Consider the following 14,056-nt stretch of genomic DNA (forward strand, 5'->3'; position numbering starts at 1 on the left):
CAATGACTGCTTTCTGAACCAATCTAATGGACCTTACTGCATTCAGGGTATCCTTTTCTTCTCAATTTACACTCATTCCCTTGGGGAGCTTCCCCCCCCACTGCTTTAGTTATAATAATAATAATAATAATAATATCATTTGTTAAGCACTTACTATGTGCCAAACACTGTTCTAAGCACTGGGATAGATACAAGGTAATCAGGTTGTCCCACATGGGGCTAACAGCCTCAATCCCCATTTTACAGATGGCATAACCGAGGCACAGAAAAGTTAAGTGACTTGCCCAAGGTCACACAGCTGATAAATGTCAGAACCAGGATTAGAACCCATGACCTCTGACTCCCAAGCCCATGCTCTTTCCACTAAGCCATGCTGTTTCTCTTGTGGACAATGTGGACAACTCCCCAAACTACCTTGCTTTTCTGCAAAATCACATTTCACTTTGACTCCACAACAACTTTACACGGATGTCCTGCCGGTACCTTCAGATCAAAATAGCTAAAGCTAGACCTCCCAATTTTTCCTCAACTTGTCTCCTTAACCCCATTTTCCCGTAACAGTTAACACCACTACCAACCTCCCTGTCTCTCAAGCCTGGAATTTTGGCATTATCTTTGTCTTTGACTTCTCCCTGTCTTCCAACCACTACATTCTGGCTTCCAGCTATCGGTTCATCCTCTCCCTATTCCAGAATCCATACCTTTCCATCAGTGAAGCCACCGTGATGGCCCAAGCAGTTGTCACATCCCAGCAATACAGTGCAACAGACTCCTCATTTACCTATCTGCCTGAAGTGCTTCCCCCTTCTTTTCCATACTTCATTATGTTGCTCAGATTATTTTTCTAAAATTTTGTTTTGTATGTCTCCCCACCTCTTCCCATTGATTTTTAAACACTGTCAGCAATCTTTTTCATATTTATTTACTATCTTTTCCCACCACACTTCAGCTCGCACTCTTCATTTCTCTCAAGTTCCACTATTTACTGCGCCCCATTGTCTCTCCCACCACTGACCTCTTGCTCTTCTCCACGGCTGGGAACTCTCTACAGATCATAGTCTTCCCAATTTTCAAAGACACTGCGAGATCACACCTTCTTCAGGAGGCTTTCCCCAAGAAATCTGTAGTCATCTCATCTTATATCCCCCAGTGGCCATTTCAGCTGTCTAATCACTTAAGTTAACAAAGCCCCCATACCACTTACGTACATATTTTGTTTACTCTATTACTCCTCATAACTGTAATTCATATATATATTTATATATATATAAATTAATATATTCAAGCTTTTTAAGTGCACTATGAGCTTAGTATAGTGCTCTGCATACAGTGGGTCTCAATAATTTCTTTAATGGTATTTGTTAAGTGCTTACTCTGTGCCAGGCATTGTAATAAGCAAATCTAGTTGACCACAGTCTATGTGCCATGTGGGGCTCACAGTCTTAATCCCCATTTTACAGACAAGGTAATTGAGGCACAGAGAAGTGAAGTAACTTGCCCAAGGTCACCCAGCAGATAAGTGGCAGAACAAGGATTAGAACCCAGGTCTTTCTCATTCCCAAGCCCTTCCTCTATCCACTAGGCCACATTGCTTCTCTATAAATGCTATTGAGTCTTCCAACAATTACATAGAAAACATAAACAACATTCTGTATAGAGCATGACACAATGTCATAAGACATGGTTGTACAAATACACATGGCGGTGGTCGTGATGTGCCTCATTTTTCCTCACAGGGGAGTTTGTTTTGAATGTACCCCCACATTAGAGGATTACTGACTGTACATAATGAGTTTCTCACTAGAACAGTGAAGGTCACCAATGACCTCCTGCTTGCCAAATCCAACGGCTCATACTCTATCCTAATCCTCCTCGACCTCTCAGCTGCCTTCGACACTGTGGACCACCCCCTTCTCCTCAACACACTAACCAACCTTGGCTTCACAGACTCCGTCCTCTCCTGGTTCTCCTCTTATCTCTCCGTCATTCATTCTCAGTCTCTTTTGCAGGCTCCTCCTCCCCTTCCCATCCCCTTACTGTGGGGGTTCCCCAAGGTTCAGTTCTTGGTCCCCTTCTGTTCTCGATCTACACTCACTCCCTTGGTGACCTCATTTGCTCCCAAGGCTTCAACTATCATCTCTACGCTGATGACACCCAAATCTACATCTCTGCCCCTGCTCTCTCCCCCTCCCTCGAGGCTTGCATCTCCTCCTGACTTGAGGACATCTCCATCTGGATGTCTGCCCGCCACCTAAAACTCAACATGTCCAAGACTGAACTCTTGTCTTCCCTCCCAAACCCTGCCCTCTCCCTGACTTTCCCATCACTGTTGACAGCACTACCATCCTTCCCGTCTCACAAGCCCGCAACCTTGGTGTCATCCTTGACTCTGCTCTCTCATTCACCCCTCACATCCAAGCCACCACCAAAACCTGCCGGTCTCAGTTCCGCAACATTGCCAAGATCCGCCCTTTCCTCTCCATCCAAACCGCTACCCTGCTCGTTCAAGCTCTCATCCTATCCCGTCTGGACTAGTGCATCAGCCTTCTCTCTGATATCCCATCCTTGTGTCTCTCCCCACTTCAATCCATACTTAATGCTGCTGCCCGGATTGTCTTTGTCCAGAAACGCTCTGGGCATGTTACTCCCCTCCTCAAAAATCTCCAGTGGCTACCAATCAATCTGCACATCAGGCAGAAACTCCTCACCCTGGGCTTCAAGGCTGTCCATCACCTCGCCCCCTCCTACCTCACCTCCCTTCTCTCCTTCTACAGCCCAGCCCACACCCTCCGCTCCTGTGCCGCTAACCTCCTCACCGTGCCTCGTTCTCGCCTGTCCCGCTGTCGACCCCCGGCCCACATCATCCCCCTGGCCTGGAATGCCCTCCCTCCGTACATCCACCAAGCTAGCTCTCTTCCTCCCTTCAAGGCCCTACTGAGAGCTCACCTCCTCCAGGAGGCCTTCCCAGACTGAGCCCCCTCCTTCCTCTCCCCCTCGCCCCCATCTCCATTCCCCCATCTTACCTCCTTCCCTTCCCCAAAGCACCTGTATATATGTATATATGTTTGTACATATTTATTACTCTATTTATTTATTTATTTATTTATTTTACTTGTACATATCTATTCTATTTATTTTATTTTGTTAATATGTTTGGTTTTGTTCTCTGTCTCCCCCTTCTAGACTGTGAGCCCACTGTTGGGTAGGGACTGTCTCTATATGTTGCCAACTTGTACTTCCCAAGCGCTTAGTACAGTGCTCTGCATACAGTAAGCACTCAATAAATACAATTGATTGATTGATTGACATCAGAAAAGAGAAATGATATTTGCTTTGTACAGTGGCCTTGTATGGCATCACATGCAAATAAGTGCTTAATAAACACTATGAGATGACGCTGATGACAACTTATCTTCTAGACTATAAGTTCGTCCTCTAGACTGTAAGCTTGTTATGGGCAGGGAATGTGTCTGTTATATTGCACTCTCCCAAGTGTTTAGTACAGTACTTTGCACACAGTAAGTACTCAATAAATACGATTGATTGACTGTGCTAATCTCTTTTATTTAGATAAGTCTGAAAATCCAGGGATCCATTAGTAAGAAAGAAGTATCCTTTAGAGAAGGGATTCCATGGCTTTGAGGTCCCAATATGAGAGCACTTACTCAGAATCCTAGTCCATTCAAAATTTTCCAAAATGCCCAGAACCAAAGTCAGTCTAGATCCCCCAGTTTCTGCATTTATATTAAATTTATCCCAACTGCAGTTCCGATGCCAGGGTCTTATGAATCTCAGAGGTATTCAGGGTCAGATACCAGCTCATGAGGCAAGGAGAAAAGATTTTAGAAAAGCCGCATGAAGCTCTGTATACGATGAGAGGAATGACTCAAGATCTGGGCAGTCTTGATACCGGAGTAGCAGTTGAGCTATATTAAGGCTGACAGGGACCTGAGGATACACATCTGCACTATCATTAAGGGTCAGATTCCAGCCCAGAAGGCCAGATATTGGGACTGCAAACACACTAAATTCAGGCCACCTACTATTCCACTGAAGGATCCTCAAGTCCAGAAACCTGAGAAATCTGGATATGCGGTGACTAGTTGTGGAAGTTGTTACCAGTGATCCAGGGTGACCACTAGGCACATGGCATGCCAGCTGCATTCATTCATTCATTCATTCACTCATTTAATCATATTTATTGAGCGCTTACTGTGTGCAGAGCACTGTACTAGGCGCTTGGGAAGTACAAGTCGGCAACATACAGAGACGGTCCCTACCCAACAACAGGCTTACAGTCTAGCAGGGGGAGACAGACAACAAAACAGAACATGTAGACAGGTGTCAAAATCGTCAGAATAAACAGAATTATAGCTATATGCACATCATTAACAAAATAAATAGAATAGTAAATATGTACAAGTGAAATAAATAAAGTAATAAATCTGAACAAATATATACAAGTGCTATGGGGAGGGGAAGGAGGTAGGGCAAGGGGAGGGGAAAGAGGAAGGGCGAAGGGATGGGGAGGAGAAGAGGAGAAAGGGGGTTCAGTCTGGGAAGGACTCCTGGAGGAGGTGAGCTCTCAGTAGGGCTTTGAAGGGAGGAAGAGAGCTAGTTTGGCAGATGTGTGCAGGGAGGGCATTCCAGGCCAGGGGAAGGACGTGGGCCGGGGGTTGACAGTGGGACAGGCGAGAATGAGGTACAGTGAGGAGGTTAGTGGCAGAGGAGCGGAGGGTGCAGGCTGGGCTGTAGAAGGAGAGAAGGGAGGTGAGGTAGGAGGGGGTGAGGTGATGGAGAGCCTTGAAGCTGGGAGTGAGGAGTTTTTGCTTGATTCGTAGGTTGACAGGCAACCACTGGAAATTTTTGAGGAAGGGGAGTGACATTCTCAGAGTGTTTCTGTACAAAGATAATCCAGGCAGCAGAGTGAAGTATAGACTGAAGTGGGGAGAGACAGGAGGATGGGAGATCAGAGAGGAGGCTGATGCAGTTATCCAGTCGGGATAGGATGAGAGATTGAACCAGAATAACAGCTGCAGAATAAAAGCAGCAACATACACACATCAATCCAGGGCAGACAATGTGGTCATCTCTGGGACTCCTCAGAGAGAATGTTCACACATATTAGCATCAAAACAGAGATCTCTCAAGAAACGAGTTCCCACATACTATCAACCTTCTACAACTCAGACCGCACACTTTGATCCTCTAGTGCTAATCTTCTCGCTGTGCCTCATTCTTGCCTGTCTTGCTGCGGACCCCTAGCCCACGTCCTGCCTCTGGCCTGGAATGCCCACCCTCCTCAAATCTGAAAGACAATTACTCTCCCCTCCTTCAAAGCCTTATTGAAGGTACATCTCCTCCAAGAGGACTTCCCAGATTAAGCCCCATTTTCCCTCATCTCCCACTCCCTTCTTCTTTGTCCTGATTTGCTCCCTTTGCTCTCCCCTCCTCCCAGCCCCACAGCACTTACGTACATATCTGTAATTTTATATATGTGTGTTGATGTCTGCCTCCTCCCTTCTAGACTATAAACTTGTTGTGGGCAGGGACTGTCATTGTTTATTGCTGTGTTGCACTTTCCCAAGTGCTTAGTACAGTGATCTACCCAAGTAAACGCTCAATAAATATGAAAGAATGAATGAATCAATCTATCAACAAAAGGGAGGAATCAGTACTGTTTACATCATCAGGAGAAGAATTTCTTTCAAGAAGAGATTACTTGAGAAGAGACTGCCACATGTTTCCACATACTATTGGCAAAAGAAAGGAGACACTTGCTTAGCATGCAGGACTCTTTGATGGACTGGGAATTAAGAGGAGGAGTCTGGAAAGCATCTGGGAGTTTGAATTTATTTGGCTGTAAGAGGCACAACCCTTCACTATCAGGTGACCATCTTCCAGATTATCCTGAGATGGTGTGCACTCTGGCATGAGAGGAATCAATGGGCCACTCCAATACAGAGGACTTGTCAAAAGAACACCATGATCCCAGTGTGCGGTCCTCTTGATAATGGTTCCTAGCAGGATAGTCCTGTTACCTGAGCAGGTCATTCATTCATTCAATTCAATCAATCAATCATATTTATTGAGTGCTTATTGTGTGCAGAACGGTATACTAAGTGCTTGGAAAAGTACAATACAACAGTAAACAGACACATTCTCTGTCCACAAGGAGCTTACAATCTAGAGGTCAGTGGTAACAGGAATCTTCTTGTATTTCAGTGTTGCCTCTAATACAATTTTAAGAAATGCTCTGACTTCCCTTAATTCCTGAGAAGGAGTAGCTAATTTCAGGGGGCTCTTGTTAATATCCAATTTCAAGATAACCTTATTTCATAGAAAAATATTAAACTGTACTTTAAAATGATTGTTTTTGTGATGACTCAATATTCAATCATTTATCATGGACAATTACACAAACAAACCTAATTACAAATGGGCAGAAAGAAGAGAATATTATCTTAGGAGGCATTTTTCCATATCACATTTCTCTGCCCTACTCTCTCTGGGGGCCAAGAGGCTTTTCCAAATGGAAAGCATTTCTCTCACCATTAAAGATGAAACTTATCAGGGGCAGAGATGGGGGAGATGAACTTTCAAAGGCCTTGCAGTCAGAAGCCCAGACCATACAGCTTCAGTACCACCTATCCTGCCCAGGTGTCCCTTCCCCTCAGTGAATGAACAGGAGCAAATGCCTTCAGAACTTCTAGAATGTTGGGAAGGTTTGGCAGTTAATGGCCAAACTGCACATTGCCCTCCCATGGCCTTGCCCTCCATTCTCACCCTCCTACACATCTCAGTTTCTTCCTCCCCTGACTCCCAAAACATTGCTCTGCAACTCATTATTCCTGTCCCGTGGATCTCCATTCCACGGTGGCCGGTGGAATCCCTGCTACATCGTGGGCACACTATATTTGATCATCAAATTGCTTCTGGCTGCTTCTCTCTCTTTCTCAAGGACTCATCTTCTCCCAGTCCCCTTGTCTCATGAGGACCAGGGAAAGAAAAGTCAACTCCCTTACTCCCTTTTCTCTCTGTTGCTCCTGCATCACAAATCCACAGGCCTGGTCCTCCCCCAAAGTTCGCTTCCTCTGATTCTGCGCTCATGTAGCTGACTGGCAGCTGGCAGTGCAGCCATTTCACCCTGGTATAATTGTGCTATTTGTCCTGATCTATCTGGCTCCTAGTCCCACTATTTGCAATTTCTTTTTGTCTTTGTCCATGTGAAAGCTCCTTGAGGGCAGCAATCACATACCAAGGTCCTGTTAGACCAAGCCCTTACCACAGTGCTTTGCACTCAGTAGATCCTCAACAAATATCACTGATTGACAGGTAGACAGAAGACTATGCTTACTGGGAGAAGGTGCAGGGTAGATACATAGCATAAATTCCAGGAATTGTGGCTGAGATCAGAAGGGTGTGAGGTGACGTTCTACAATCAATTCAGTCTAATTTAGAATAATGAATTCTCTCTAGTAAGAGTGGAGTCTGAACCATGGAGAAAGATTTTGACTCTACTCACTTCTTTCTTTTAACCCAGAGTTTTTGGCTTGGGCAGAAACCAAAGCCCCAACCAGAATGAGACTATGTGTTTTAGTCTTCAAAGTGAAAACTTTTCACACATATTCAAGTGTTAACCTCAGACAAATTAAGCACTTATCTACCACACTAGCCTCCTTGCTGACCTCCCTGCCGCCTGTCTCTCCCCACTCCAATCCTTTATCAATCAATAGTATTTATTGAGCACTTACCATGTGCAGATCACTGTACTAAGCACTTGGGACAGTACAATATATCAGATTTGATAGAAACTTTCCTTGCCCACAGTGAACTTACTTACTTCACTCTCAGATCGTTTTTCTACCAAAACATTCAGTCTGTCTCCCCATTCCTCAAGAACCTCCAGTGGTTGCCCATCCATATGGCATCATATGGAATGCCCCCTCCTCCCTTACCCCATTGACTTTCATTCATTCATTCATTCATTCAATCATATTTATTGAGCACTTACTGTGTGCAGAGCACTGTACTAAGCACTTGGGAAGTACAAGTTGGCAACATATAAAGACGGTCCCTACCCACAGTGGGCTCACAGTCTAGAAGGGGGAGACAGATAACAAAACATATTAACAAAATAAAATAAATAGAATAGTAAATATGTACAAGTAAAATAGAGTAATAAATCTGTACAAACATATATACAGGTGCTGTGGGGAGGGGAAGGGGGGCAACCCAGTTCTCCTACTTGGTTCCTCTAATGCCAACTTACTATGCTTCGATCTTGCTATCCCAACGCTGAGTCCTTGCCCTTGTTCTCCCTCAGGCCTGGAACTCCCCTTCTCCTCCATGTATGACAAATCATCACACTCTGCATCTTCAAAGATCTATTAAAAATCACATCTCCTCCAAAAGGGACTTCCCCAATTAAGGGCACTTTTCCCCTATTCCCTCGCCTTACACATACAGATCTGTATGTATGTTTTAAGAACTTCTTATTCACCCCACCCTCAGCCCACATTACATACCCATAATTTATTTTAACATCTGTCTTCAACTCTAGTCTGTAAAGCTCCTTGTGGGAAGACAATGTGCCTGGCAATTCTGTTGTGTTATCCTCTCCCAAGCACTTAGTGCAGTGCTCTTACATATAGCAAGTGCTCAATAAATACCACTAATTGATTGATAGAAAGGGATTGAGTAGAATGTGTTACAATCAGCTACAGAGACAATTCTTAAACTACAATGCTTAAACTAAGCTAGTTACAAACACCTTTAACATCACAGTTAGCCAGAGAAATAATTTAAGGTTAAAAAAAAGATCAAAAGCAAATAGTAGCCCTACACACATCCTCCTTTCACATGAAATTATTGAGCCACCGAAGAGGAAAACGTTAGTATAACAGCAAATCCGTCTCCTGTATCAGGGGTCACATACTAATTGTCGCCAGATGAAGAACAGGCAGTAGAGGAAAAAATTAGTCTTCAACATTTTTGAACCCTAATTTGAAAGAAATAATTTGTCCCCCTGGAAATGATCTGCTGCTGTACTTACTGAGTGTGAGCTTGAGGATCTGGCCATTTTGTCCACTTCTAGAAACCTTCTGGCCCAAACATCCGTGCCCTAACACATCAGCACCTACCAGCCTTTTACCAGCTGCCTGCACTGGCCATGAAAGCCATTTTGCAAATGGTGGGTGGGCTATTGAGGCTAACAGAATTGCAGTCAGGAAGCAACCACAGTAAAGGAAAATTGGTTAAACGGTTCTGATCTTGTAGCTAAATAAAGGGTGTGATTTCAAATTCAGCTTCTTCAGTAAGATCTGATCATCAACCCTTGAGCATTTAACCTGCATTCTGTGCCTTTCAATCTCAAAATTTCCCAAGAAAAACTCATCTCAGAGTTTGGCTTCTCTAAGAATTTCAAAAACAAACTTGATCATTCTTCACCCATGTACAGAAGACAAAATAGATTACCAAGCCTACCCAGATAGGGGCATAAACTCACTTGTGTTTCTTTACTCTTCTGAATGTTTTTTCTTCATGAGTTACTCAAAAGTAATTGATATTTGACTTCTCCTTATCAAAATCTTCCTTTTCATACTGGCAATAATGATGATTTACTGTGGTATTTTAAAATACTAAAATTCTTAGTGTGAAAGGAAGTGTTACAAAGCCATCAATAAGAACATTCATTTGCGCTGGGGAAGCATTTTTCTTCAAGGTGCCCAAAGTGGTACTGCCAGTCATTTTATTGGTTTAATAAAGCCCCTTTCCTCCAGAAAACTCAAGATCCCACCTCATGTCACCCTTTAGGCAATTAGGAGATCAGGATTGTCTCCATTTCACACCTGCATTCTAATCCTAGCCCCACCATTTATCTGCTGTTACCTCATCTGTAAAATGGGGATTAAGACTGTGAACCTTACATCACCCCCACACCCGGGGCAGGGGGGCATGGACTGTTTCCACCTTGATTAGCTTGTATCTACAACACCGCTTAGTACATTTCCTGGCACATATTAAATGCCTAACAAAGATCATTAAAAAACAGCTAAGTCGACTTAAACATATGTTGACTTGAATGACTGACCCCAAATCGTACCTACACAAATCAGAAACTGCCAATAAAATTAGTCTGAAAACCAATTTATTCCTCTTCTCAAAATATCCCTGTCCACATCCACAATTTCTTTACTTAAATACTTCACAAGTTAGAGTTCAGCCTTTGTTGTTACACTAATTCAATATTTTGATGACCACTGCAAAACATTTTGCTCTGTGATAACCCCATTCATCACTTCAACATTATCATCATTCTTCCTCTTGGCACTGTTAAACTCAGACCACTCTAACAAATTAGCTGGATCCCCTAGGTCCAAAAATAACTTTGGTTACAATTTTTGGCCACTTCAGGCTTAGCAACAATAAAAAATGCACCCCAAAGCACTCTCCCCTTTGAGACAGAAGTGATCTTCATGATCAAAATCAGACTTTCATTCTTTTTCCTGTCTTGATACACTGTATTCAATATGTCTGCAATAGAATATAGCCCTTGAATTCTCTTTTTTTACTTTTATGGTATTTGTTAAGTGCTTACTATGCTCCAAGCACTGAATTAAGCCCAGGGGTGGATACAACTTGACAAGGTTGCACACAAACAAGGTCCCACATGGGGTTCACAGTCTTAATCCCCATTTTACAGATGAGGGAACTGAGGCACAGAGAAGTGAAGCGACTTGCCCAAGGTCACTCAGCAGACAAGTGGTGGAGCTGGTATTAGAACTCATGTTCTTCTGACTCCCAAGGCCCATGCTCTATCCACTAGGCCATGCTGCTTTTTATTTTCATTTTATTGCCTGAAACAGTCAGATAATTGACACTAAACTATATTTTTGGCCTAAACTGACCAAGCAATTGGCCTATGTAGGCCTAAGACAAGACATAAAATATGACAAGGTAATTTAGCATCATTACTAAGTTAATTATACAGTCATCATGGAGCCTCTCTAAACCAGTCAATTCATTCATCATTTGTTTATTAATTACTATACCACTACAGTTGACTGTTTAGGAATAGTTTAGGAATTTAGGAAAGATGGCATCTTTGCCACCTGGAATTTACAATCTAACAATAAGGTAGATACGGAATACAGAGGGGGGAGAAAATACATAGACATTTATAGAAAATTTAAAAACTACATTTTTAAATTTAAATATTTCATTCTAAACAAACAAGAAAAAAGACACTAGTGTACCTACTATTATGACCATTCCAGTACAAAACCCCTCCAATTCCCATAGTCTGCTGAATGGAAAAAAAGAGCTGATTGGATGGGTAAAATCAAGTGTGGGGAGTTTCTGCTGGATGCCTGGAGAAACGTAAAATATAAAGGTTTTTGATGAGTGAGGAGATGTATATGGAAAGCCATTTTAGAAAAATGACTGATAAAGCAGAGCAAAGTAGACTTGAAAATGTGACAGTCTGGAGGCAGGAAGGTCAGCTAAGCGGCTAGTACAGTAGCCAAGCAGACATATGACAGTGCTTTGCATATAGTAAGCGCTTAATAAATGCCATCTTTATTATATGACAAATGACTGGAGGTGCATGGTGGCAATTTGGATATAGACAGATTCTGAAACTGCTAGTAGATGGTATCAGCTTAACCATGGGTGTTGAAAGAGAGGCAAGAGTCAAGGACAATGGCCAAAGTTATGGGCTTGAAAGGCAGGGATCGTAGAACTGTCAATTCTGATGGGAAGATTAAGTGGAGGACAGGCTCTGGGAGAGAAGAGAATACGTTCAGTTTCAGATATATTGAGTTTGAGATAAGCTCCAAAATGTGAATAAAATGAGGAGGGAAGGGGACCCAGAAGAGAACCTTGAGGGTCACTCACAATTAGGGATTGGGAGGCAGAGGAAGAACAGGTGAAAGACCCTGAGAAAGATCAGCCAGAGAGGTGAGGTCAACAGGACAGAAAAAACAAAGTTAGATCATGTTTCCAGGGGAAGGGAATGGTCTGCGGTAAAGGCAACTGAGCTGTCGAGAAGGATTCTGACAGAGTAATGATTGTTTAATTTGGGGAGGAGTAGGAGGTCACTGGTAACCTTTGGAGGGAAGCAGGGGGATGTCAGATTGTAGAGGATCATCTTAAATGGATTTGTGCTATCAGAGTCCATGGGTAGAATCGTGTAGAAACTCAGACCCATTTTCTTCTTTATTTAGGTGGAGATGGCTAGCAGAGGGTAAGGGGGCTAAGAAATGCACCTTCACTGGGATGAGGCTAAAGCGGGGTCTAGCATTTCTTTTTGAACCACTGAAGTTTGTGATATAGTTCATGATATGTGCCTTAAAATTGTAAAAATGAAGGCCATGGGCTTTAATGTTAAAGATACGCTTTCCAGCTTCTCCTTGTACTCTATTTCAAAAGAAAAAAAATACACCTTGGATATGAGACACTATGAAATCCTAACTCTTATTACCTCTATATTTCATTCAATCACCATAGCAGGATTGTTGATTTGTCCTTGGGGAACAAAATACATGAGAAGGATTCAACCTCTAATCTCTACTTGGGACACCTGGTGGGAGTTAGCATTATTGTCATTTACTTTGTGTTACTTCAGTGATTTTTCCCTCATTCTATGGCTTAGTATGTTCTATTTCATTACAGTGCATAAGAGAGGGCTGAAATTTCCAGGACACACACATACAAAAAAAAAAATCTGGTTTCTGATAAGGCATGAAACAGTCACTTTTATCAATTAAATTTAAACTGGAACACAAGAACAGTCCATCTTCTTAGCAATGACTAGCTTACTTCTAGTCAGTTCCCTGACTTCTGGTCAATAAACTCCCTAGTTTTAATTAGACACAGAGCTTAAACAGAAGTGTAGTAACTACCTATTGAAAAAAGAACAAAAAATACGTTTGTCACCTGTAATATTTGCTTTCCAAAAGCAGAAAGCACAACAAATAAAGATGACTAACAATCTGGGTGTAATGAAGTGCAATCGAGGAATACTTTTTTCTATTACTGAAAAATAGGTCTTGCTCTTACAATATCTCTATTCATAATTTCCTCCACACTTGCCAAAGAAACAGAGTTTAAACAGAAGTGTAGTACGTACCTATTGAATAAAGAAAAATATATCTATATTTGTCACCTGTAATATTTGCTCTCCAAAAGCAGAGAGCACAATAGATAAAGATGACTAATAATCTGGCTGCAATGAAGTCAATCGAGGAATACTTTTTTCTACTACTGAAAAATACGTCTTGCTCTTACAATATCTCTATTCATAATTTCCTCCACACAACTTCTATTTTTCATTCATTTTTATTAAAACTTTGAAGTTATCCTAGGATGAGATCAGTGCATCCCATAGCAAGCAAACTGCTACAGGGACAAATTATTAGCAGCATGTACTTGATTACAGCTGAAAATTGACAACTAAACAACTCCTAACCATAGGATTCACGACTCTTCATCAGCTAATTCTCTCATCAATCTGCTCTCTTCTCCTTTCTGTGCTCCAGTTTACATGCTGGCTTAGAGGAAAATGCCCAGGATTGACAGTCAGGAGAACCTGGTCCAACTCCCTACTCTGCCACTAGTCTGCTGTGTGACCTTGGGTAAGTCACTTAACCTTTCTGGGCCTCAATTACCTCATCTGTAAAATAATAAAATAATTGTAGAATTTGTTAAGCATTTAAGTATTAAGTGCTGGGAGTAGGTAAAATATAAGCAGACTAGAGACACTCCATGTGCCACATGCGGCTCAAAGTCTAAGGGGGAAGGAATAACAGGTAATTTAGTCCTTATTTTACAGATGAGGAAACGGAGGCATAGGGAAGTTAGCTGACTTACCTATTGTAACACAACAGGCAAGTGGTAAAGTCAGGATTAGAACCCAAGTCTCTGGTCTCCTAGACCCATGCTCTTTCCATTATGCCATGCTGTTTCTCAAATATAGATTGAAAACCCCATGAAGGACAAGGACTGTGCTCAATCTCATAATCTTGCATATGTCCCAAGGCTCAGCCCAAAGTAA

The 14,056-nt window shown here is 42.4% G+C and overlaps 1 protein-coding gene across 6 annotated transcripts in view; it reads right to left on the reverse strand.

Annotated features, from left to right (window-relative positions):
* Nucleotides 1-14,056, reverse strand: part of PHACTR2 (phosphatase and actin regulator 2) — a 235,623-nt gene that overhangs the window by 95,892 nt on the left and 125,675 nt on the right. The gene's annotated exons all lie outside the window — the stretch shown is intronic.

The sequence above is a fragment of the Tachyglossus aculeatus genome, chromosome 2, assembly GCF_015852505.1.
Source record: "Tachyglossus aculeatus isolate mTacAcu1 chromosome 2, mTacAcu1.pri, whole genome shotgun sequence".
Taxonomy (NCBI): Eukaryota; Metazoa; Chordata; class Mammalia; order Monotremata; family Tachyglossidae; genus Tachyglossus; species Tachyglossus aculeatus.